Here is a 27382-nt window from a genome sequence, read left to right as displayed (position 1 = left end):
GTGTCTTTTTAATACCCCCAACAGCAGAGCCGATCGCAAAGATGTCAATACCAATGGTTGTGTTGTCTCTCAGGTAGCGAGATCGAAAATGCGTGGTATTTTGTAGCCGCAGCGGATGAAAATGTACCCATCAGAATCAAATAGTTTTGGGGTTTCCAAACGCACGCACACACACAAACACACAAACACGCGCGCGCAAACTCACACACAAACACGCACGCGCAAACTAACACACACACACAAGCGCAAACTCACACACACACACACACACATTCGCGCGCGCGCACACATGCATGAACGCGCGCACGCCAGCACGCACGCACGCACACACACACGCACGTACGCGCGCCAGCGAGCATGAAAGCGCACACGCCAGCGCGCACCCACGAAAGCGCGCTCGCGAGCACGCACCCCTGAAGTCGGGCAAGCACGCACTCCTCCCCCCCACTAGACCACCCCCCCCCCTCCACGCATGATCGATTACGGCTACCTTATCGGTAGAACGGTTGGTTCAGCTTTCTTGTAGCATCCTCATCCTTAGCGCCGGGCGGGGTGGGGGATCGCGACATGATAGAGTGAACGGCCACTTTCCCCGCGCTGTGTGTGTGTGTGTGTGACGAGACCCAAAAACTCGAGAAAGATTTCGGCACATTAAAAAAAAAATTTATAGCCACTATACATTGTGCTACATGATGCTTAGAAGGTCGTTGAAGCATCAAACATGTTCAAATAAAAAAATATTAGATTAGTGTTAGACGTTCTCCTACGCTTGTTTTAAATAGGCTTCTTCACCCTCAATTGGCAGGGGCATCGAATGGTCTCATCAGCAGCGGCACGAAATAAAATAAACCATCAATACACCGATAACACTCTGAATCCCAATCCAACTTCTCCCACAGCGTCTCAAGGTCACACACAAATTAATAAATGCTAACACCCACCAATAACAATACACAACCGCAATGCACATATGAGTATCAACGCATACACCACAACAGCCAATCAGCTGGTGGCGGAAGGCACGGGCTGAAGCGCAAGTAAGGCAAGGCAGGGCGAGGGAGGGAGAAGAAGCGGACGAAAAAATGGGCGCCAATTTTTTAACATTTTTTTGACCGTTTTTTTTTTTTTGCTCCGCCGCCATACATAGTTCGTCCATTTCGCCAGAAGATGGCGCTAAACTTGCTCGACCCAGCGCAGAAATCGCTGAAGAACAGCGCGGGAGACCAGGCCAAATCTGCGCTGGCCAGCGCAGATTTTGGTGCATTTTCTGCGCTGGAAACTGCTCGAATTTGCGCAGCGGGGTTTTCTAGGGTTACGACTGTAGAGAATAATAATAATAATAATAATAATAATAATAATAATAATAATAATAATAATAATAATAATAATAATAATAATAATAATAATAATAATAATAATAATAATAATAATAATAACAATAATAATAATAATAATAATAATAATAATAATAATAATAATAATAATAATAATAATAATAATAATCATAATGATAATAACAAAAATAATAATAATAATAAGTTAGAACTTAAATTTAAAATAAAAGAATTATTAGCACTAAAACGTAGCATAGAGATGGTCGCGAGAGGGAAGGATATAGAGAGAAATAGCGATAGAACGAGAAGCCTATCGACAAGTGAGAGACTCGCAGCTCGCAGATCTCACGGTGAGATATCGGTGAGAAGAGATCAACAGAGAAGCGCGATTTCAAGAGAGGAGCGACTCGGTGAGATCGCATGTGAGAGCGGCAGGATGGAAACGATACGCGAAAAGGCGATCAGTTTTTGGACGGACGTAGTAAAGGAGAGTCGCAATAAAGGAGTGTTTCAGAAAACTACAAGTGGCGTATTGAAGGATGTTTAGAAACAACGATGACAAGGGCTGCGGTTACGACACCGACTAAAGTTGAATCATCCCAAATGACAATCGGACAGCATCTCACTATAGCGAGCCCGATGACAGCTTGACGTTTCAATACTGAGACGCTGTCTTCGGCTGCCTCCTCCATACTGAGCGAGCATTGTCTTTCTCATCGGCATGGTGAGTTACAGAAGTTTGTATGGTGAGCATTCTGGCTAGCGCCAAATTGTCTCATGAGACGATCTGGCGCGCCCCGTCGATTCGATGAGATGCCTTACCACATGATAGTGAGGTCGGATTTTGGATCGGCTGCCGATCTTGCTCATATGAGTTGAACGGTCTGCCGTATGGTGAGGGCTCCGTGTGTGGCTGTGTGATGTGTGTGTGTGTATATGTGATGATTCGCGAGACGGCATAAAGTGTTTTGTTTGGAAGAAGGTTTCGTGCTGAAATTTAAAATTAGTGCGATTCCCTGTGCAATATACCGGTTTTGTGGCAATTACAGTGTTTATTTAGTTCATTTTACTGCAGTGCAAGTGTTTTGCAAGATATATCCGTGATAAGCCGAACGTATAAAGAAGGAAGAAAGCAGTAAGACAACAGGGTGACAGCAAAATGCAATAGCTGGATAAACCAGATAAGTATAAGAAATTATCATTTAAAACAGTGGAAGATGTTCGGAACAGGAATTTTTAAAAGATTAATTAGTTATGCTTTATCGTCCTAATGTTTCAGATTCTTCTACAGCGGATATTTGATGGCAAAAAGCGAGTGAAAAAAGAATGCAACTATGGACGGACGGCATAAACCAACTCGATTAAACTACTATACATCCCCGTCGTTATTGTTGTGCCAACAATTATAAGGGAAATTACACTGTGAAGGTAAAAAAACAGACTTCTTTTTGTTGAACCTACTAAAAATAATATAAATAATGCATTTTGTTTCTTTATGTATCGTATGCTGCACAAAATTGTCCCGGTCTGCCAACCATTTCCTCGCACCCTTCTGATTCGATTGCTCATGATCAGACTGTGCAATTTTAAAATGGTAAGATCATCCAAACTATATCTTTCCAGTACATGGTAAATTTTGACGTGATTAAATAATTAAAAAAATAATATGGTCATTTCAGCATACATAACGGAATGCAGCTTACTTTTTGACAACGATTATTTTTCCAAGTTTCATAAGACGTTCAAGTGCTATCGCTATGAGCTGAAATTTTAATATAATAGACATATGAGGAAAGGGTCAAAACAGTAGCTAGATAGGATAACATACAATACGAAAATCATGCCCAGCATCGTGCTATCTATCAACCAAACACATCATTAATAGACATGCTCTTTATAGACTCGCAGGACGACTACATTTGTCTTGTCGATTACAAGCAGATAGGATAATATAGAAAATAGGATGGAATATTTAGTCAAATAAGATCAAAGCTATATGTTTAATTCAAAGAAGGTATTGTAACATAATGGTACACGAAAGATTGAAAAAGGGTAAGGCGGCAAATACACGACGCGCGTTTCCGCGCCCGCGGAAACGCGTATAAAATCCAGCCATAGGAATTAAATGTCATTCGAATGTGCTACAACGGAAACGCAGAGATGCTCATTCTGAATATCTCTGCGGAACTGTTATGCGCATTTGAACGCGCCCGCGGAAACGCATATCGTGTATTTGCGGCCTAATATATATTAAACTAAATCAAGCTATTTATTATACTAATATTTAGGGATAGTATAGCTGGAGTGCAAGTTCAAGTATAGCACTCAACAGGAAAATTGAAGCCGATAGCTACCCGGCCCTCTGGTACTAATCTAACACGACATCCAACATAAAAAAATATTCCATTCATTCAACAGGTTCGAGTCTTGTTTGTTCGAGATGTCTAGCAGAGCACCTCCATATAACTCTATACGTTTCTTCGAGTTGGATGTCTGGTTCGATTGGTGCCAAAGGGTCGGGTTTAACAAAACATAATTTTACGGTGAGTATTATACACGCAAAGAACACAGATTAAGCGTATTCCCAATATATTTGACTAATAGTTATATTTACTTTACTAAACTTAAGTTCAACGTATACATATATTGCGCTCAACTTAAATAAAACAAATCATCCCCACAAATCGGGGTTTCTTTTCAAATTTATCTCTACAGTATTAGTTTTTATCGCTTTTTATTTTTAAAACTTTATCGATTTGGTGTAACGACCTGCTCGATCATGCCAGCCTATTACAACGTTTGAGACTCATCCATTACGACGCAGCTGGATAAATCAGTCATTGCAGCCGGACGGGGCTCGATCCACTCTATACTTGAACTTACGACTCCGCGACGGACATGTCCTACTCTACACTAACCGTATTTGACGATCCAAAATTTACCATCATTAATCTGAAATACCAAGCAAAAATAATTTTAACGAAATTACATAATAAACAAAAAAACACCTTAAATACCTACATAATCCAGATTTAGGTTGATCTTTGTTACTAACTATAAAATCAGAGCAGAAATCTAAAACAAACGCTTCAAAAAGCACCTACAAATAATTAAAAAAAAACCTTACACACATATAAAGCACTACAAATTATACAACAGTACCTTACCGCGTAACAGGCTATGCATGATTTTACCGCACTACCGTCGTTCATTGAGCGCCGCATTTTGCTGCTTTGTAACTGGATCGTCCTAGCGCGCGAGGAATAGCCTATGTACAGCACACCCGGGATGATGAACACCAGCACATGGATCGACACCAGCCACACCGCCGTTAAATTCAACACAATAAAAGTTTACACATTGTCCCTTCCACCCACTTTCCACCAGTAACTTCCACACGCAGCACAAAATTCACACCGACACACAATACCACACAACACACACCGCAGGAACCACAGGTATGACGTATATGCAGCCATGGCCACACGAAACAAAAACGCACATTGAAAGGCGTGAGATTTGGCTTTTTTTCGATAATTCACTATGGCTACTCACCATGGCTTTCTCACTATTGATTCGCTCACCTCTGAGAAGATCGGATTTTGATTCAATCCGAACCAAGGTGTTATAAATGACAAGGTGAAGTTGTTCAGAGCAAAATGACATTTCTCGACTTGACATTTCTCTTCCGGGGGCTCCGGTATAAAAATCGGGGAGGGGGTTGGGGCGGGGTAATGAAATTTGTATGCAGAGAGTGACAGATGTCCCCCACAATGTCGCCCAGCAAAAGCGATAAAAATCAACCTTCTAAATACATTATCCTTGCTAGAGCCCCAGGAAGAGATATGTCAAGTCGAGAAATGTCATTTTGCTCTGAACAACTTCACCTTGTCATTTATAACACCTTGGTTTTTTCGTGTTGGATGTGGTGTTGTGGCGTGTTAGAACGCCCCCATATAACAATGGGGAATTATTTCTATGGCTAACGGGGTGTGAGATAGCGAGAAACAGGTTGCGACGAGCGAGAGGCTCTGTTAATTCAAAGAAAGGGGAATGAAATACAGGGTTTACCTAGCCAATCCGGCATCGTCAAAGCGTTATCGGTCGCCGTTAATACTTTTTCGGGCGACGGAAACCCTCAATTGGGCACTGTCATTTCTATTCGGGCCTTGTGAAGTATGAATCGGGCATAGTACAGAATGAAAGCGTCCTACTCTTGAAGATGTCAAATCCGGTCGCTCCGGTGTGTTTGATCCATGAAGCAGTTTAAAAATACGTATTTTGCATGTTGTTTAACTTATTATGTGTTATTTTAAAATGTTTACCTAATTAAATCACCAAACATATTATATTAAAAAAATATATATAAAACCAAATTGCATTGTACGGCGTTGAAGTAAAAATTTAAAAAAAGGATTTTGAATAATTTTTTATGCAATTAAACTAAAAAATAGTGAATTTTCTTACATATCAGTTAAACTACTCGCAAAAAAGTATTGTTTTGCAGCTAGAAAGCAACAAAATATAAAGTAGGCCCAATTCATTCTGTACTATGCCCGATTCATACTTCACAAGGCCCGAATAGAAATGACAGTGCCCAATTGAGGGTTTCCGTCGCCCGAAAAAGTATTTACGGCGACCGATAACGTTTTGACGACGCCCGATTGGCTAGGTAAACCCTGTAAAGGGGGAAGCGAAGAGCAACACATAAGGAGAGCGAGAATGCCATGGCGAGGAGTAACAAAGGATGAGGAAGAAATTGAAGAAGCTATGTAGGAAGCAAACAGCAACACATACGGAGAGCGAGGATGCTATAATGAGCGGTGACAAAGAAAGAGAAAGAGTGATATAAAACAAGGAGCGTGACAACACATGGAGAGAGTGTAGCTAAAGGGATAAGAGAAGAGCCACACATACGAAGAGCAAGAATATTTGCGCTTGCTATAGCTTGCTCAATTTTAATACATGCCGCTCTTATTAAAAAAGCCGGTAGGTCTTCGCTGATGATCGTTTGAATCAATCAAAAAACTTTTTGCGAAACGGTACCGTTTGTATTTACGGCCGTTTTGTACGTAAAATCGGAAAGTTTGAATGACTACCTTTGCCCATCGACGCATTCGCCTGGAACCGTCCGAAGCCATCCGCAACCGTCACGAGCTGTTTGGAATCGGCTTCGGATGGATCCAACGAATACGACGGCTGAAGTTACCGACTAACGCAACCGGCCAGTCCTGGTCGGCTACAACAGATGACACCAAACATTACCGAGATTGCATCTACATTTCACAACTTGCGATTATTGTGGAGTAATTCGGTAGCGAATCCGGTGTTTTTTTTCAAATTCCTTCGCCTACACTCACACTGATAGCACGTACCACATTTCGCTCCGCTTTATTTCCGTTTTGTGCACTTATTTTCGCAAATTCCGATCTGGTTCTATCATTGCACTGTGTTTTGATTATCAGTTGTGCAAGCCTCAATAAACTGTTCATATACTCAAGTGCTCAAAGCCTGTATAAGTGATATAAAGTGTATACTCCTTGGCGCGGTGAGCCTGTTGAATCGTCATGGCTGATCACTGTTTGACCTGCGCCCGTGCTTCGTCATCCGAGGAACTTACTTACACTTGCGACGGCTTCTGCAAGCGATGGGCTCATCGTTCGTGTCTTGGTGTGAGTAGTGCCGCAGTCAAGGATCTCATCAAAGAAGATTCTCAAATTCTGTGGCTTTGCCACAATTGTTCGGAGAATCGCCGCAACGGACACTCAGTGATGATTGCTGAGCTAACGGCGGCACTCACCGATCTCAATTCTCAGCTGTCAGCTGAGTTCCAAACACGTATGGATGCTGCCGCGGAATCGCTAAAACGCACGATGCTATCCTCACTCGATCAACACACAGATACTCGTCCTGTTTCACACACTTCTACATTCACCATTCAACGCAAGACATCGACATCCAAAGCACCAGTTCTTTCGTCAACACCAGCCACCGAACTTAGCAACCCGGCAAAACGTCGTTTAATGGACCGTTCTCCGCCGTCCGTTGTCGCCACCTCTCCGCTTCTAAATGGCACCGCACCCATCGCCACTTCAGCTCATGCCACATTGCTCCTACCACCAGAAACGCCTAAATTCTGGTTGTACCTGTCGCGCTGCCGCCCGACAGCCACAATCTTAGAAGTGGAGACTTTCGTCAAGGAGCAAATCGGCATCGAGGATGTCACCGTTTTTAAGCTGGTGCCACTTAACCGCGATGTCCGCACTCTGACTTTCTCTTCGTTTAAAGTCGGTTTGTCGCCGGATTATAAGGAGAAAGCATTATTATGCTCATCGTGGCCGATCGGAACTGTCTTCAAAGAGTTCACGGATCGTAGGAATGCTCCTATTTCTACATTGTCGACAAATCCCCTGACCACTACCACTACAGCACCAACAAATACACACGTACCTGTCACCACAAACACTGATGTATCTATTCATATGGAAACAAACAACAACATTACTGCCTCCACCAACAACACTGCAGTCTCGACGTCACCTCCTCGATCATCACAGCAGCAATAGCAACACTACTTACACACTCGCACTCTAAATCTCCGTTAAAATTTTACTATCAAAACACTCGCGGTCTCAAAACCAAACTTTCGGATCTTCGCATCTCTCTCGAAGTTGCGAGCTATGATGTCATAATACTAACTGAGACATGGCTGGACGATTCGATTCCTTCATCCCTCTTCTGTGACCGAAAGTATACCGTCTATCGTTGTGATCGTTCAAGCGCTAACAGTAGCTGCTCTCGCGGCGGTGGTGTACTCATTGCCTGTTCCGCTAAGCTCTTGTCGCTGCACATTGAAGTATCCCAATGCTCGTTAGAACTTTTATGGATTCAAATTAAACTGAACGGTCACTCACTCTTTGTTGGTGGTGTGTATTTACCTCCAAACCTCAGCTCGAATACAGACACGTTAGACTCATTCTTCAATACAATTACATTAATACAATCTCGCATGAAAGATAGGGATTTGTTTGTCTTATGCGGTGATTTCAATCAACCTGGACTATCGTGGTCTCAAAATGAGGATTATTTCGCACCGCTTGCCGTTAACCCTGCCTCATACTACTTTATAGACGGATTAGCTGAATTCAATCTGCGTCAACTTTCAGGGGTCGTAAATATTTTTCGGAGGCAACTAGATTTAGTTTTTGTTAATGAGTTAGTGACATATTCATGTTCACCAGTTTCTTGTAGTATTGACCCTATTGTTAAATTAGATCATTATCACCCACCTCTGGAATTCGTAGTAAATGTTCCTTTACCGCATAATGGTAATAATGTTAGAGATAACAAATCTGAGTTGAATTTTCGGAAAATGAACTTAGAAAAATTTAAGGAAATCATAACCAACTCTGATTGGAATTTTTTAGAAATTAGAACCGATTCTCCCTCCACTGTGGACGTAGCGGTGGAGCAATTTAGTAATATTGTTAAGGCAGCTCTCTCTTTATGTTGTCCTCGTTCTAAACCCTCCTCTCGCCTTCCTTGTTATGATGCTACATTGCGGTCATTAAAGGCGGATAGGACACGTGCCCTCAAAAAACTCGGTTCAACTCCTTCTGAGTATAATCGTAGAGTTTTCAAATATGCCGCTTCTGCTTTTCGTATTTATAATCGGGCCAGTTATAGGTTGTATCTTGGAAGGCTTCAATGCATGTTATACCGTAATCCTAAACTTTTTTGGTCTTATGCCAAGAAGCGTCGTAATCCCTCTTCCCTTCCTACTTCCATGTCGCTCGGTTCGGTCACTACGGACAATGCTGCTGACACCTGTTCCCTATTCGCTGAGCATTTCGCCAATGGTCTGTCTAGACCGGAGAGTCAACCTTTGACAGAATCTGAGGGCATATGGCCTGGTTTAAACTCCGTCGCATGGGCTGAGGGTATTGTCAATGTTAATACAGTCTCTGAAGCTCTTAAAAAACTTAAGCCATCCTTCTCCCCTGGACCGGATGGAATACCAGCCTCGGTTTTAAAAAAGTCACCTTTTCTATTCGTCCCTCTATTGGTAAAATTATTTAACCTATCTTTGTCCTCGTCTTCATTCCCTTTATTGTGGAAGCGAGCATGGCTAGTTCCCATTCACAAAAAAGGTAACCCGTCTGTCATTTCCAATTACCGTGGCATCTCAATACAATGCGCAATAACCAAGGTATTTGAGCATATTATCCATACCTATGTGTTTAAACTCACCTCTTCTACTATTATCCCTCAGCAACATGGCTTTTTTCCTAACCGTTCTACAACAACTAACCTTATGTCCTTCACCTCTTTCGTATCATCCCAGTTAGAGTCAGTTAAACAAGTTGATACTATTTATACTGACTTCAAATCTGCATTTGATCGTATTCCTCATTCCTTACTTCTAAATAAAATTTCACAACTTGACGTCAATAATCTTTTTGTATCTTGGTTACGTTCTTTTCTATGTTATCGTTCCTACAGTGTTAAATTTAATGATATGTTTTCGACTCCCTTTTCATGTAGTGCAGGCGTACCGCAAGGTAGTGTTCTAAGTCCTTTGCTGTTCATAATTTTTATTAATGATGTCCGTACCACCCTCCCTCCTGAGTGTTTCCTCTGCTACGCAGACGACCTCAAAATCTTTCTCCCAGTTTCGTCTCCTAGAGATTGCATTTCCCTACAAAATATTCTTGGTCGTTTTTCGTCTTGGTGTTCTAGTAATTCCCTCACATTATGTCCTGATAAGTGTAACGTCATTTCGTTTAGTCGTTCGCAGTCTCCAATCACTTACTCGTACGTCCTAAATTCTGTACAAGTCAATCGTGTTTGTGTCGTAAAAGACCTCGGTGTCTTGCTTGACAGAGGCCTCACCTTCAGCCACCACATTGACTCAGTTGTCAATCAGGCGCGGAAAACATTGGGTCTCCTAAAGAAAATTGCGTGCGATTTCTCCGACCCAATGTGCCTGAAGACTCTGTTCTGCTCTCTGGTCAGATCGATTTTGGAGTACTGCTCAGTAGTCTGGTCCCCTACAGCTCGAACCCACGTGGAACGTATCGAGCGGGTGCAGCGATCGTTCACCAGGTTTGCTATATGTAAAATCCTGGGTAGATTGTCCTCCCCCATACCTCCTTACGAGGACAGGTGTCGGCAGCTTAGCCTGGAACTATTGGAAAACCGCCGTTCCCATGCCCAATCCTCCTTTATTGCCGCATTACTCCTTGGTAATATTGATTCTCCTTCCCTTCTTTCTTCTATCCCTTTCTACGCCCCTAACTGTGTTCTTCGAAACCGCCCTCCCCTAGTGATCCCTTCCCGCCGAACTGCAGTGGGCCGTAATGACCCCCTTCTTCGTGCAATTCGTCGATTTAACTGTGTATATTCTATGTTTGATTTCAACCTTCCCTTATCCTCTTTCCGATCCCGCATCAGAACCCTCCATAATCCCGTGCTGCCTTAATTTTTAATTTTTAATTTTTAATTTTTAGATTCTAATTTTCTAAAAAAAATTTTTTTTCTCAAATTTTTGATAATTCGTGTTAATTTTTGTTAGGTTAGGAACATAGGTAATAAGTATTATTTAAGCATTTGTGTAACCAAAAGGTAGACAAATAAATATGAATATGAATATGAATATACATCGCTAGTAGCTTGGCCCTAAATGGCCACATTCATGATTTTCAGATGGAGGAGAAAACAAAGACAAATTGACTTGCGAACGCGCTAGGGTTTTACTTCTCAAGACTTTCTAGCGAACTCAAAGAATCCTTTCGATCTCCAAGACTCGCTCGGCCACTTATTTTGCGTAGAGATTGATGGCAAGAAACAAGAACGCATTGAATAGTATTTTGTTCACTCATAGCGTAGGCAGGTACGTGCAACCAAGATAGCCGAAAACATTAACGATAGATCCAACACAACGCCGGTAAAGTATGAAAACCTAAATGATTACGCTCTTCCTCCAATATTCTCTTCAATCACAGCAAAGAAACGCAGCGAAAAAAAACGTGCGAGAGAAACGAAGATCCGCCCTCAGATTAAAAGCCACAACGCACCAAGAACAGCTGTGCACAATACACACATAAATACAAATACAGAGCGAACAGAGCGGATACAGGTATAAGCCACGCACGGCCGTGGCCCCACCCCCTTTTTTCGCAAAACGCCGTTTGCATATGACGTCATATTCACCAAACCTCTTGTTTTGCTGAAATCAAGAGGTTTTTAGGTGAATTTGTGGTGAAAATTGTTATATGGGCCGCCTTACTTGTAACACCCATAGTGCGTTTAAAAATAAGTTCTGTATTGCTTAACGGAAAGTGGGGCAAAATGGGCATTTTAAGCAATTTACTGAATATTTCTTTGAATATGCCACAAAACATTTTTCTTTCATTATAGTCCACGCAAACAATGAGACCCCAAATTTTGAGTGATTCAGGCCGAGGGGTATGAGGAAGCTTGAGGAAGCACGGAGAAACGCGCTGCGATGAGGGTTCGCATTCTGTTTTACACGCGCGCTTCACTAACACCAATACAAATACCGTGCTTTGACGAGCCGTCTGTGAATGTGTGTGTGTGTCTTCTTTCAGCGAGCTCAACTTGGAGCTGCTCGTCACATCGTGTTGTCTCGCTTACACTACAGCATCGAACCATCGCTCCGTATGTCCCCCCCTCCTACGCGTACAACACCACCAGTACAGCGCGACGCTTTGCCGGAGATGGTTGTGCGCGTTTCGTTCTAAGTCCCGCGCGCAGTGTTTGTGCGTTGATGCGCATTTCGTTATAAGTCTCGTGCGCCGGTGTGTTTTGGTGAAGTGTGCAGTGAATACCCGCTGCGCAAATTCGAGCAGTTTCCAGCGCAGAAAATGCACCAAAATCTGCGCTGGCCAGCGCAGATTTGGCCTGGTCTCCCGCGCTGTTCTTCAGCGATTTCTGCGCTGGGTCGAGCAAGTTTAGCGCCATCTTCTGGCGAAATGGACGAACTATGTATGGCGGCGGAGCAAAAAAAAAAAACGGTCAAAAAAATGTTAAAAAATTGGCGCCCATTTTTTCGTCCGCTTCTTCTCCCTCCCTCGCCCTGCCTTGCCTTACTTGCGCTTCAGCCCGTGCCTTCCGCCACCAGCTGATTGGCTGTTGTGGTGTATGCGTTGATACTCATATGTGCATTGCGGTTGTGTATTGTTATTGGTGGGTGTTAGCATTTATTAATTTGTGTGTGACCTTGAGACGCTGTGGGAGAAGTTGGATTGGGATTCAGAGTGTTATCGGTGTATTGATGGTTTATTTTATTTCGTGCCGCTGCTGATGAGACCATTCGATGCCCCTGCCAATTGAGGGTGAAGAAGCCTATTTAAAACAAGCGTAGGAGAACGTCTAACACTAATCTAATATTTTTTTATTTGAACATGTTTGATGCTTCAACGACCTTCTAAGCATCATGTAGCACAATGTATAGTGGCTATAAATTTTTTTTTTAATGTGCCGAAATCTTTCTCGAGTTTTTGGGTCTCGTCACACACACACACACACAGCGCGGGGAAAGTGGCCGTTCACTCTATCATGTCGCGATCCCCCACCCCGCCCGGCGCTAAGGATGAGGATGCTACAAGAAAGCTGAACCAACCGTTCTACCGATAAGGTAGCCGTAATCGATCATGCGTGGAGGGGGGGGGGGTGGTCTAGTGGGGGGGAGGAGTGCGTGCTTGCCCGACTTCAGGGGTGCGTGCTCGCGAGCGCGCTTTCGTGGGTGCGCGCTGGCGTGTGCGCTTTCATGCTCGCGGGCGCGCGTACGTGCGTGTGTGTGTGCGTGCGTGCGTGCTGGCGTGCGCGCGTTCATGCATGTGTGCGCGCGCGCGAATGTGTGTGTGTGTGTGTGTGAGTTTGCGCTTGTGTGTGTGTGTTAGTTTGCGCGTGCGTGTTTGTGTGTGAGTTTGCGCGCGCGTGTTTGTGTGTTTGTGTGTGTGCGTGCGTTTGGAAACCCCAAAACTATTTGATTCTGATGGGTACATTTTCATCCGCTGCGGCTACAAAATACCACGCATTTTCGATCTCGCTACCTGAGAGACAACACAACCATTGGTATTGACATCTTTGCGATCGGCTCTGCTGTTGGGGGTATTAAAAAGACACACGATCTAAGCAAACGTGCGTGCGATATGTTGCACATTTATTTCTTCATTCAGCAACAATTCAGCAAGCGGGCGCAAGTGGAAACAACATTTTGAATTGAATCCATACAAAAGAGGGTTCTGGATTTGTTTATTACGGTGCGCGTATGGTGCTGCACCTGTCCGTCCAGAATCTGGTGGCTTGTTGGTTTGGAGTAGTTATCATGACGCCGATTGACCGGCAATGCCTTGGAATGGGTTCGGATCGGTAGGTTCATGTTTTGGTCGAGTGCATTCCGTGCATTTGTCGCGTCACAGCAGTAGACCCGGCAGCACCAAAGTCAAAACAAAAACCTTCCCCGAGTGTGGACTGCTATGCTAAGTTCTTCTTCTTCTTATTATTATTATTATTATTGGCGTAATGGCCTACGCGGTCATGCTGGCCTTTTCAGGACTTGAGTACCACGTAGCCGGATAGTCAGTTCTTGCTACGACGAACGGTTCATACGCGGTTAGAACCCACGACGGGCATACAGATGTGCGGAATGATGGCGGTGTCGCGGGCCCTGCAGGCAGGGGGAAGGATGCACCTCCACGATAAAAAAAAAACACCGTCATGAACTAGCGGCGGACCTAACGGTAGGCGGACTAGGCGGTCGCCGAAGATTTCTAGGCTGTAGTATGCCGTATGTCTACAAGTGGACAGATTATTAGCGACAAGGGCCCCGGGAAAGATGGTCGTTAGGGCTCCGTGGCTGGAGAACCATTTGCACCTCCCCTCCCCCCATGGCGACAACAATTTTAGGGCCTGTGACCGATGATCGTAGGGGTCCCATGGCCACCCCCCTTCTCGCCGGCAATTTAAGTATACTGTTCAATCTCCCAACAGCTGTGTGCCACTACCCCCTCCTCAGGGGCCTCAATTCGTCTTTCCGCCTTTCATGAACACCCTCCTTTCTTTGACCGATGGATCATAACATTCCGGAAGAAATTACATTTGGCGACAGTTTTGCATACACACGCACACTCACAAACATGCGCAGGATGCTTAGCATATCTATTTAATCCACAACAGACGAAAGCAAAAGCTTAGCTTGCGCTCTAGATACCGACGGAATGAAAAGTTGATGAAAATCAGCGCCGGGCTGAATGTGTTAATGCGAATTAGGGTTCTGCGCGTTGCACAGCAAACCCTCCAGCTTGAGCTGGCGTTTCCTTAGTCATTTTTACATTGCAGCGATTGAACTTGTTGCGATTTTGTGGTTTGATTTGTGAAAATACAACTTCATCGCCGCAATGTTTGTTAACGGCATTTTTAGGCGCCACAACAGCTCGCGAGCATTGACCACACGCGAGAATGAGATAGCGCTAGGGAGGGAAAGAGCACGGACGATGGCTGACAGCGATTGGCCGTCTGACGCACCAACACATTCAAACCTTCGGCAGCGCGCTCAGGCGAGGGGAATGAGGCGGAGTCAGGGACGGGCAGCTCGACGAGCTGCTCGACAAATTTGCCGTTGGAGAGAAAAGGAAGGCATGATAAAATTCTCAGAACGCCATAACGCCTTCCGTCGCTTTGCACAGCGGGTAAACAGTGTGCACAGACGCACATGCAGTGCATGCATCGACAGGTAAGAATTTGATGAACAGAGGCAACGCAGATTGTCGACAAGTTTCCCGCAGCCTGGCTCGACCCGGTATGACGTCATTCGTGAGTATTAAGGATTCTAAATGTGTACTTTAGTGTGTACTTTATGTTTCAATAAAGTGTTTAATGTAATAAAAAATGACCGTGTTTGTGTTTAGTTTTAGAATAAGTGCATGAAAGCAAGCGAAAAACAAGAAGCTTTTGATGTGTTGGTAGCATGGCTCGAAAGAACACAAACACATTGAGAACTGCAGAGCGCACCGTGCGTTACGGGTGGGGAGGAGGAGGGCTCGCGCGAGGGTGTAACTCATTCGTCGAAGAGACACCCCTACTAGCAATGAGAATGAAAAAGTGTGCAACTTTCAGGCGAAGGGCATGTAGAAGCATGGGGAGACGGTTGGAAATACGCGGAATTACGCGGCGGCGCGAGCGTGTTTTGATTTCTACACAGTTTTTGCACTCACACAATTACACATGTGTGGATGTGTGCGTTCTCTTTCAGCCTGCGCGCTCAGTTTGGTTTTCTTGCAGCGGCATGCGGGTATCGGTGTCTCGCTCGCACTAGTGCAGCGAGTGTTCCTCTGTGCGCTCCCTTTCTTGCCACCACACGAAATCGTCAGTTCAGCTCAAGCGTTCGCCGTGAAAGGCCGCGCACGTGTTAGCCTAAGTCCCGGGCGATCGAAGTTTCGCTAAGTGTTGAAGTGTTGTGCACATTGAAATGAAGCTGCGCTTTTCTTTCACCATTTATCTTAAATGTGTGATTTGCGCTGCTTTATTTCAATGTTTATTTTTGCTGTATCGAACATCAACAACGGGATCCACGCGGTTAGACGGCTCTTTGAAATACGACGATTTTTATTATATTAAGAATTTGTGTGATTTTGTGGCAAGATGGTGTGAAGCTATGTGTGAAAATGCTCCTTTATTTGCAATAAAAGTGATAAAATATAAACCAAGTTTGATGTGTTCAAGATTTTGTTTTGATTCGGGTGCACCAAGTCCGAATGAAGGGAAGCGCACAGCGCGCTACGAAAGAAACGAGCGGGAGGGGGTGTCAGTCCAGCGCAGCGCAATTCGCTGGAATCAAGTGGAAGGGGGTGCCAGTTCAGCGCTGCGCAAGCCGAAAGAAACGGGAAGGAAGGGGTTTGAGGAAAATACGATGAAACAGCGCGAGCGAGCGTTCTTTACAGCGAGAGCGCCTCGTGTATTTTAAAGGCAAGCAAGAGAGCGCATTCTCTCCGTGGTAGCGCTCCATCCGCCATTTTTAATTTCGAGCCCAAAACAACGGACTTTGGATCCGACTTCGGGCCGGACCCCCACCGCATGTTTCTACCTACCCCTCGCCTGAAAATTTCGTTCTCTTTGTCTGTCGGGACTGCCCGTCCGGCAAAATGAGTGTATTTTTTGAGTGATTTGAGTGACGCTGTCCAAATACAGTCGGCCTCAGCACAATTTTTCGATCGAAAAAATTCGATCGATCCGGCTGTCATTTTGGTGTCATTTGACACTCATTTCGCCGCCAAGGTGTTCATTTTACTGGTCTTTTTGAAAACTGGTATACCATGACACTCACGAGCAAAATGAACTATGCTACAAAAATTCGATCGTTCCGCTTTGTATGGCGAAAAATCCGCAACTCATTGAGCTGCGGAAATTTTCGAATATCAGAAAAATGCCATAAATTAAGGTTAATGGTTTTGAAAAACGTTATGTAAAAGCAAGTTGGTAATTGTTCTGATTCTTTTTCAATATTTTGGGTGATAAAAAATCATTTATTAAATATTTTAAAAAATGGTTTGCCTACACTAAGTACTGAACTCGATGGGAATCGACTTCATGCAGGAGTATGAAAGAAATAGTTATACTCGGGACGACTATGGGCTTCGAACGACGAGATCCGTTCGCCGCGGCTGTCAGAAGGCGCTCACTTGGCGCTCAATTTTAAAATAACGTACCATTGAGAGACCGTAAGAAGCGCGCGAAAGTTGTTTTCAATGTAACGTTTTGCTTTAAATTTTGCTTTAAATGATTGAAGTGAACTGAACTTAGAGGTATGTAACATTTTGAAAATGTTTTGTTATCTATTCCCAGTAAAAAAAGTTTTCATCAGTTTTAAAAATTAATATTAATATTAAAAACATAAAATATATCGGAATATAAATATACATACAAATATCTATAATAATAAAGTGATTCTTCTTCTTCTTCTTCTCTGGCTCAACAACCGATGTCGGTCAAGGCCTGCCTGTACCCACTTGTGGGCTTGGCTTTCAGTGACTAATTGATTCCCCCCCATAGCAGGATAGTCAATCCTACGTATGGCGGCACGGTCTGTTTGGGGATTGAACCCATGACGGGCATGTTGAATAATAAAATAATAAAGTGATATAAATATCTATTATACCTATAAATATATATATATATATATATATATATATATATATATATATATATATATATATATATATATATATATATATATATATATATATATATATATATATATATATATATATATATATATATATATATATATATATATATATATATATATATATATATATATATATATATATATATATTACGTATAGCTCCGTGATTTATTTTCCGTATTTCGGTTATTTTAACAAACAATCAGTTTTCTCTAAGTAAAAAAGTTGTGTAGTGAGCTTGCCCACAACGTATTGTACATACTTTTAGCATTTGTGCTATTTCTTCTTCAATTGCTCGTCGGTCGCATCACCCGCGTAGTGCGTCTATTAACCGGTCAAGGCATCGACCTGTGAATTCCTTTTCAAAATGAAGCATACTTGCAACTCTTGCGCAACCGAGATCACCGAAGACCTGATTAGCTGTTATATTTGCAACTCACCGTTCCACATCCGCTGTTCGCGCATTCCCGAGAATGCACTAAAGCTAACCAACGAATACCATCAACTCCACTGGTGCTGCCTAGCGTGCAACAATGTGATTATTAATCCTCGCACTAAATACATCAAACAAGCTTTGGCCCAGTCGAGCATACAAACAACAATGGATGCCGTCGCCAATAGTCTCAAATCTGCACTTGAACCTCTAGCAAAAGAAATTCGTACTGGTCTATTGCAGCTTAATGAATCGCAGAAGAGAACACCACTGAGCAGTCACCCTCCTGCCAAATTGCGCAGAGTTTTACCAGCGAAGAGACTATTCTCCGAGTTGGTCAGTGATACAAACACTTCACCTGCTATCGCCAAAAGAACAACAAACATCAATAATAACAATATCAACAATAACATAGCCGTACCGTCACTTGCTGAGCACAACAATATTAACACCACAAATAACATCACTTCTCGCCAGCCAATTGCTATTTATGGCACGGATAACGATTCTCCAAACCTTCCAACCGTTCAAAACCGCTTTGTACCCAAAATGTGGCTTCATTTAGCTAACATTGCTCCTGGCACTTCCTGTGAACAAGTCGTGGAATCTGTGAAACGACGGCTGGCCACAACCGACGTCATTGCATTTAGCTTGATGGGCAAAAATTTCGACACCACTTTGGCTAGACCGATGTCGTTTAAGGTTCGCATCCCGGCTCACCTTCGTGAAACTGTGTTATCGTTCTCGGTTTGGCCTTCTAATCTACGTGTACGTGAATTTATACTACGTGATAACCGCCCAGCCTCATCCCATACTTTGGCTTGTCTCACACCGATGAATGCACATGAAACCCCACTTCAAAGCATCAATGTAGTGCCTATCGATAATATTCCGAAACCGGCAGAGCAAACCATCAATGAAAAGCCAAATAGTTCATCACCTAGTAATGTACACCCAATAGTGCACGATATGGAGCATTCACCTATCCCAGCTGATCGTACGGCTCAAAACAATGACGTTCATCACGAACACAGCTCATGAAGCTTACGCACACAAGAAGCATCAGCCAGTCGCTATTCGCACACTAACACTTCATGTAATGACCACGCACGCACTAACACAGCAACTCACTTGAAAATGTTTTCAGTTCGCGATATTAAAAACATTTCACATGCCAAACCGACTGACACTGCTTTGAAACCATGTGATATACATTTTCACTACCAAAATGTTAGAGGACTACGTACCAAACTCACAGAATTCGGATTGAACACATTGGACGCTAAATATCAGATAATAATACTCACCGAAACCTGGCTTGACAATTCAATTCCATCATCGCTACTGTTTGACCCGGGCTATTCGGTGTATAGATGTGATCGTAGCTTGTCTAATAGTATTCATACTCGTGGTGGTGGCGCACTGATCGCATGCTCATCCTTAATGAACACCCGTGAACTCACTCTACCTCGTAACTCACTTGAGCAAGTGTGGGTTACCGTTCGCCTATCATCTTGCACGATATTCATCGGGACTGTTTACATTCCTCCTAATCGAGCTAACGACACAGATACTCTTACATCTGTGATTGAAAGTGTAAGTGCAATAGTAAACCATGCAAAAACTAATGATCTAATATTTTTGTTTGGAGATTTTAATTTTTCGGCAGTATCGTGGTCACTAATACAACAAACATTTGGTCACTCATCATCGTTCGCGCACTATGTGGCAAATTCATCATCTTCGGTCAGATCCCGGTTTTTGGATGAAATTAATGCTAGCGATCTTTATCAAATAAGCTGTATCAAAAACTCGCTTAACCGGCAGCTCGACTTAGTATTCGCAAATTTTATTGCCGCAACTTTCTGCATCGATTTGCACCCCTGCCCAACACCACTAGTCTCTCCTGACCTGTACCATCCAGCCATCGATTTAACGGTTCGAATTCCAAGCACAATGCCTAATCCTACACTGACTCAAGCAAGTAGACCTAGGATGAATTTTTATAAAACCAATTTTACTCGGCTTGATGAGCTCATAACTAATTTTAATAGCCAGTTCAGAATTAGCCAGTTTAATTCTGTTGATGAAGCTTTATCGATATTTATACGCTTTCTTTTATCCTCGTTTGATTCGTGTGTACCAATTATCACACCAAAGAGCGGCCCTGCTTGGTCTGACCGCCACCTAAAAAAACTTAAAAGAGCTAAGGAAGCTGCATTAAAAAAATATACGAAGTACCGATCACCTGTTAACAAAAGCATATTAAACGAAACAACTCGCTTGTACCGTAGTTACAATAAAATACGCTACGGTGGCTACTTGTCTCGGTTGGAGAAGAATTTCATCAAAAGGCCCAAAGCTCTCTGGAGTTTTCGTAAGAAACACAATAGTACAAATGTGACACCTAAATCGATTTACCACAATGACCGAGCTGGTTCAACTGCTTCAGATATTTGTGATATATTTGCGTGTAGATTCGAGGAGGCATACACAATCTCAACTACTGACGACAATATTATCACCAACGCTTTAATTAATACTCCTAATGATGTCATCGACCTTAATTTAACTAATATATCGCAAGAATCTGTTCTAAATGTGCTCAAAGCAGTCAAGCCCAAAGCTAGTCCTGGCCCAGATGGTATTCCTGCCATCATTCTCAGCCGATGCTGTGAGTCCATTGCGCCGATCTTCACCAAAATTTTTAATTTTTCGCTGCAACAAGGAGAATTCCCCTCTATTTGGAAGAGTTCATTGATTGTCCCCATATTTAAAAAAGGTGACAAGGAAGATGCAGCCAACTATAGAGGCATAACATCACTCAGTGCTGGAGCCAAAGTTTTTGAGAAAGTGATCCAAACAAGTTTACTCACGGCTTCATATCACTATATTAGCCCTCAACAACACGGTTTCGTTCCAAAGCGGTCGACGATTACTAACCTTGTTGACTTTACATCACAATGTCTCCGTAACATGGATAGCAGGATGCAAACAGATGCAGTTTATATGGATTTAAAGGCCGGGCTACATTTATCGTACTCTCTGGTGTAATTTCAATTTTCACTAGCGCATCTGGCGGCGGCTGGAGGAAGCTTTTTTTGGTCGTCGAGGGAATGGTCGTGCCGGATCCCAAATTTAAGTTGTTTTTTCATCGTTTTTTGATGCGAAAATGGCTGAAATACTTGCACAACATATTTATCTATCAATTGCATAGCTTTTCCAGACCAGTTCAAGTAAAAAATATAGAAAAATAACATATTTTCTGAAGCGGCTCCAAATTGTTTGGAAAAATGCTTCGGTCAGCCGCCGCCAGGTGCGCTAGTGAAAATCAAAATTACACCAGAGAGTACGATCAATGTAGCCCGGCCTTAAAGGCCGCTTTTAGCATAGCATCGATCACAACATCCTTTTAGCCAAGATGAATAAGTTAGGACTTGGGCGAAATTTAATATGCTGGTTAGAATCGTACCTTGTCAATCGATCGTATGCTGTATCTTTCTCACGGTGCCATTCAAGGTCTTTCATTGCATCATCTGGTGTGCCACAAGGTACAGTATCGGACAGAATGATAGGACCCTAGTGTTTTCAACGCAGCATGCACCCGTTTTGACAGGTTTATGTGTGGTTTGTGTGTTTGTGTTTGTGTTTGTGTGCATGTGTGTGTATGTGTGTGTGTACATGTGTGTGTGTGTGTGCATGTGTGTGTGTGTATGTATGTTTAAATGTGTATTGGTGTGTGTGTTTGTTTCACAAGTATGTCGTTTCGGATAGATTTTTTAGTAGTTTTTTTTTGTGTTTTGGGTTAGGTTTTTGTTGTAATTAGCAGGACCACCGCCCTCGCGAGCAGCGATCCCTATTCAAAAATGCAATAAGCTCAGTTTTTGATCTTATTGCCGTCACCCATGATGACATTAATCATGCGTTGACGCATCGACATCACCAGATTCTGGATCGTTTTAGGTGGAATTTTGCTCCACACCTCTTGCATGTGATCGAAGAGGTGATCCAGATCTTCCGGTATGTTTTTACCCAGCCTCTTCTTGAATATCCCACTTCATTGTTTTGACATTGTAGTCAGCAAGCCAAGTTTGGACAGTCCCGGAAGTATGCTTAGAATCGTTGTCTTGCATAAACATCCAAGACCGAGGAAGGTTCTTCCTAGCATGCGATAGCAAATGAGTATCAAGAATGTCTCGATACCCAAAACGATTTAAATTACCGTGGATTCGAACCAACGGACCCATCCCATAGTAGGAGAAGCATCCCCACACCATGAGACTACCACCGCCATGCTTGAAAGTTTTGAAGCAGTACTTCGGATCAAGAGCACAATTAACAGGGCGCCGAACCAACCTGCGTCCGTCCGACCCCTGTCGATTGAATTTCGACTCGTCTGACCACAAAACCCTGCGCCAATCCTCCTCATCGAAGAACATGTGCTCAATTGCAAATAACACCCGTGCGTTTTTATGCGCAGGTGTTAAATTGGGCACTTTGCGTGGCACTCGCGCGAGTAGCCCGGCACTGACCAATCTTCGCTAAACTGTTCTCGGCGTCACCGCCAATTTCAGTCTGCCTCGGATCTCTGGTGCCGAGCTAAACGGATGTTTCTTCGATATGTTTACGATCTTACGGTCTTCCTCCGCCGTGGTCTTCCGAGGACGTCCGGGTGACTTGCGCGTTTTGGTTGTCCGAAGCGCGTTTGCCACAAAGGTGCGCGATCGTTCCATCACGAACTCGATCGTTCTGCGCTTAATGCCAGCAGCCGCCATTCGCTTAATGATATGGCGCTGATAATCGGTACAATGTTTACCTCGACCCATTGTTACTAAAATTGCTTGCTTAGACCGTCAAGAACACACTGGTTAAAAACTTGGACACGACTGATGCCGTGCACTCCCTGCGTTCTGCTTTTATACGCGATGAATCACATCGTTGTCGAGCAGCAAAAAAGCGTATTGATAAAAACTATCAATGAGTAAGCGAGTGAGCATCTACCCATTCAAAACCAGAACAGAATACTGCCGCGCTCATGAAACAAAACGCCCATTGAAAAGAACACCTGCGCGCTTGCTCAATGCACACACAAAGTTTCCCATGCGCACACAACGTTCAACGCAGAGATGCACGCATGCCTTTCAATGGCGTGCACTGGTGAAATACCTGTGAGGGAATGCCGAGTTCATTGCTATTGTGCGCGTTTTCATTTCGCACCGGTGTCGTATTCACATTCATGAAACAGCACACCTGCGTTCTCGTCCGAGGAACAAGCGCTGCTGTCGATGCAAACTTTAGCTTTTATCCAAGTGTAAACACACGCTGTTTCACATGATAACACACATAAACAGAATGCTTTCAACGCAATATGAAACCATGTCAAGCTACGTTTTTCAGACAAAAACCCGCGCACTCACACACACACACACACACACACACACACACACACACACACACACACACACACACACACATAAACACAAGTAACGTGGCAAAACAAGTACACGGTGCGTTGAAAACACCAGGGTTCTATCTTAATGTCCGATACTGTAGCAACCTGGGTCCACTACTGTTCGTACTGTTCATCAACGACCTATCGTATGTAGTACCAGCAGCGAATCATTTAATGTATGCAGATGACATTAAAATCTACATGACGATAAAAAATGACACAGACCACTCCGAGCTACAACAATACCTTCTCGATTTTCACCAATGGTGGAATCGAAACCGCCTGAGCCTCTGCATTGAAAAATGCCGAGTCATTTCATTCACACGAGCACGAGAAATTAAGAACACCAGCTACACAGTTAACGGTTTACCAATAGAACGCACTAATGCTATGAAGGATCTCGGAGTCATACTGGATTCAAAGCTGTCATTTGACCAACACGATTTGAGCAAACAGAGGAGGTGATTACCCGAGGTAATCAATTGCTTGGCATGTTGTTTCGGATAACAAGAGATTTCAAAGACCCAGTCTGCATCAAAGCGTTATACTGTGGTATTATCCGCCCGGTACTCGAATACGCCTGTGTCGTCTGGAAGCCCTCAACCCAAAGACTTTCTGAGAGAATGGAATCGATACAGCGTCGCTTATTCCGATACGCAACACGCTTGTTACCTTGGCCACCTGGCAGTCAGTTACCACCTTATGAAACGCGACTTCTGCTCCTCGGACTGCAACCGCTCCACATCCGACGCCGTATCGCACAACAACTATTTGTGGCTGGTTTACTGCAAAGTAACATCGACTGTCCTTCCCTACTCCAGCAGTTAAACTTTTACGCGCCTGCTGTTCAGCTTCGCTCTCGTCCGTTACTTGCCCTGAACCGTAGTCGAACTGGATATGGATCTAGAGACCCCCTCAACTCCATGATTAGGGTGTTTAACGAAGTTCGTCATTTGTTTGATTTTGGAACCTCAGTGCAATCCTTTAAAAACAGCCTTAGAAGCGAATTATTAAGATGATCTTACTACTTATTTTAAACTAATATTAGACTTAAGAACATTCACACGGATCCATTGTTATCCATTGAACGAGTAATAAACAATTAAATATAAATAATATATTTAATAAATATATATTATAAATATATATATATATAAATAAATATATATATATATATATATTTAATTAAATATATATATATATATATATATATATATATATATATATATATATATATATATATATATATATATATATATATATATATATATATATATATATATATATATATATATATATATATATATATATATATATATATATATATATATATATATATATATATATATATATATATATATATATATATATATATATATATATATATATATATATATATATATATATATATATATATATATATATATATATATATATATATATATATATATATATATATATATATATATATATATATATATATATATATATATATATATATATATATATATATATATATATATATATATATATATATATGAATATTCATGTAAAGGTCAAATTTTATGTTTTTCATATAAAATGTCTGAAAAATTTATAGAAAAATATCGCAAAACATTTTCACCATATAAATAACGTTTATAACTCTTTAAAATAAATTCCATCAGTATTTTTATACATTTTTATAAAGTAAATCCAATCCTGTCGTCCCTTCTAAATTTGAAATAAGTTAAATTCAAATTTCAACAAAGTGTGTCAAGCTGCCTTCTAATTGATAACAAATCATCCAATAATGATGTAACGAATGAAATCCAATACCAACGGCAGAAAAATCAAAATTCAAAACATGACCATCCTTGAATCGTAGATATAAACGTCTTTAAATGCTTGACAGTTGTATCTCATGACTCTCATTCTCTCATGAGCGTCGAACGGATTTCGTCGTTCGAAGCCGGTACTCGCCCCGACTGTCAGTTTTGCGTGAGCGCCTATCGAATTTTTTCGATCGAAAAATGGTGCTGAGGCCGAGTGTCTCTTCGACGAATGAGTTACACCCTCGCGCGAGCCCTCCCCCTCCCCACCCGTAACGCACGGTGCGCTCTGCAGTTCTCAATGTGTTTGTGTTCTTTCGAGCCATGCTACCAACACATCAAAAGCTTCTTGTTTTTCGCTTTCTTTCATGCACTTACTCTAAAACTAAACACAAACACGGTCATTTTTTATTACATTAAACACTTTATTGAAACATAAAGTACACACTAAAGTACACATTTAGAATCCTTCATACTCACGAATGACGTCATGCTGGGTCGAGCCAGGCTGCGGGTAACTTGTCGACAATCTTCGTTGACTCTGTTTTGCAAATTCTTACCTGTCGATGCCCGCACTGCATGTGCGTCTGTGCACACTGTTTATTCACTGCACACTTCACCAAAACACACCGGCGCACGAGACTGAACGAAATGCGCATCAACGCACAAACACTGCGCGCGGGACTTAGAACCAAACGCGTACAACCATCTCCGGCAAAGCGTCGCGCTGTACTGGTGGTTTTGTACGCGTAGGAGGGGGGACATACGGAGCGATGGTTCGATGCTGTAGTGTAAGCGAGACAACACGATGTGACGAGCAGCTCCAAGTTGAGCTCGCTGAAAGAAGACACACACACACATTCACAGACGGCTCGTCAAAGCACGGTATTTGTATTGGTGTTAGTGAAGCGCGCGTGTAAAACAGAATTCGAACTCTCATCGCAGTACGTTTCTGCGTGCTTCCTCAAGCTCCCTCATACCCCTCGGCCTGAATCACTCAAAATTTGGGGTCTCATTGTTTGCGTGGTCCCGATCGGCCCTCATCCTGTCGGCTTCCAGGGGTAGGCAACCTCTTTTGTCGCACACAACAGCGGTCACCTCGTGTTAGATGAAAGAATGCAGCCAGCTGCTCGCGTGCTCTCTCTGCAGTAAGCCGCTCTTACTGCAGTTGACGAGCCGTGAGCGCCTGAGAGCGATCGGTCGGGGTGGATCGTTCCCCAACAGTCAAAAGCCGACCCACCGGTCACCAGCACTCAGAGATCCGCTGAGATTGAAGCTGGCTTTGAAGCTGAGTTGGCGAAATTATTCAACCGATCCGTCGGGTCCCGAAGCCGAAGCAAAACCCGAACGGGGTTCGGCACGACCCTTCGTTAAAATAGCCCCCTCCCCCTTTTTTGCCAGGATTTCTTTCCGAAATGATACAGTGCGAACCATTATATCAATATGATTCGATTTATTGAATATTTTATATAACATAAATACAAAAAAAAACACAACACATGCACAATAACCACTGCACTTAATTCTAAATTAACGCACATAATTTAACAAACACTTTTTACACTCGCACAGAGAAAAATCAGCACAGCACTTTCTGCTCCACATCGCTGTCGCGCCTAGTTCTTCTCGCTGCACTGTACGGGCCACCATCTCCAACACCACGACACTGCCACAGGTTTTTTTGTCTCCGTTCGCCGTGAAACACACATGAAATGGAAGAAAAATTATATTAATTAGAAGGGGGGATGTTGGTTGATAATTTTAATCACTTTTACTTACCTTAAATTAGAATGATCTCCATTTTTACGGGGTTTATCCGCTGACCACCAAGAGCTGAAACACCACACAAGCACCAACCTCACTGGACTGAAAGTGAAGCCTACTGCGTGAATGTGTGTATGCGCTTCTGCCAAGCCAACCGCGCCGTACTGCATGTGTAGCCAAGTGCGTGTGTGTGTATATTTGCACCACTGGACACAGAACACAAATCTCACCGCACAGCAGAGCGTGTGTCGCCAAGTGTATGCATGTGTGTATTTGCACCACTGAATTCTGAACGTCCGCCGCACCGCACCACACAGCGTGTATCGCCAAGTGCGTGGCTGTGTGTTGTATCACCGTGGTGTGGCCAAATGTGTGCATGT

The 27382-nt window shown here is 42.9% G+C and overlaps 1 long non-coding RNA gene across 1 annotated transcript; it reads right to left on the bottom strand.

Moving 5' to 3' along the window:
• Positions 1–4085: 4085 nt before the first annotated feature.
• Positions 4086–4948, bottom strand: LOC120949662 (uncharacterized). The gene is made up of 3 exons (XR_005751055.2): positions 4497–4948; positions 4356–4434; positions 4086–4286 (listed from the first exon to the last, which is right to left on the bottom strand). It is a non-coding gene; the product is annotated as an uncharacterized LOC120949662 (long non-coding RNA).
• Positions 4949–27382: the final 22434 nt, after the last annotated feature.

This window comes from Anopheles coluzzii, chromosome 2 (genome assembly GCF_943734685.1).
Source record: "Anopheles coluzzii chromosome 2, AcolN3, whole genome shotgun sequence".
Taxonomy (NCBI): domain Eukaryota; kingdom Metazoa; phylum Arthropoda; class Insecta; order Diptera; family Culicidae; genus Anopheles; species Anopheles coluzzii.
The sequence above is the reverse complement of the archived record's forward strand: the minus strand, read 5'-3'. Positions and strand labels throughout refer to the sequence as shown.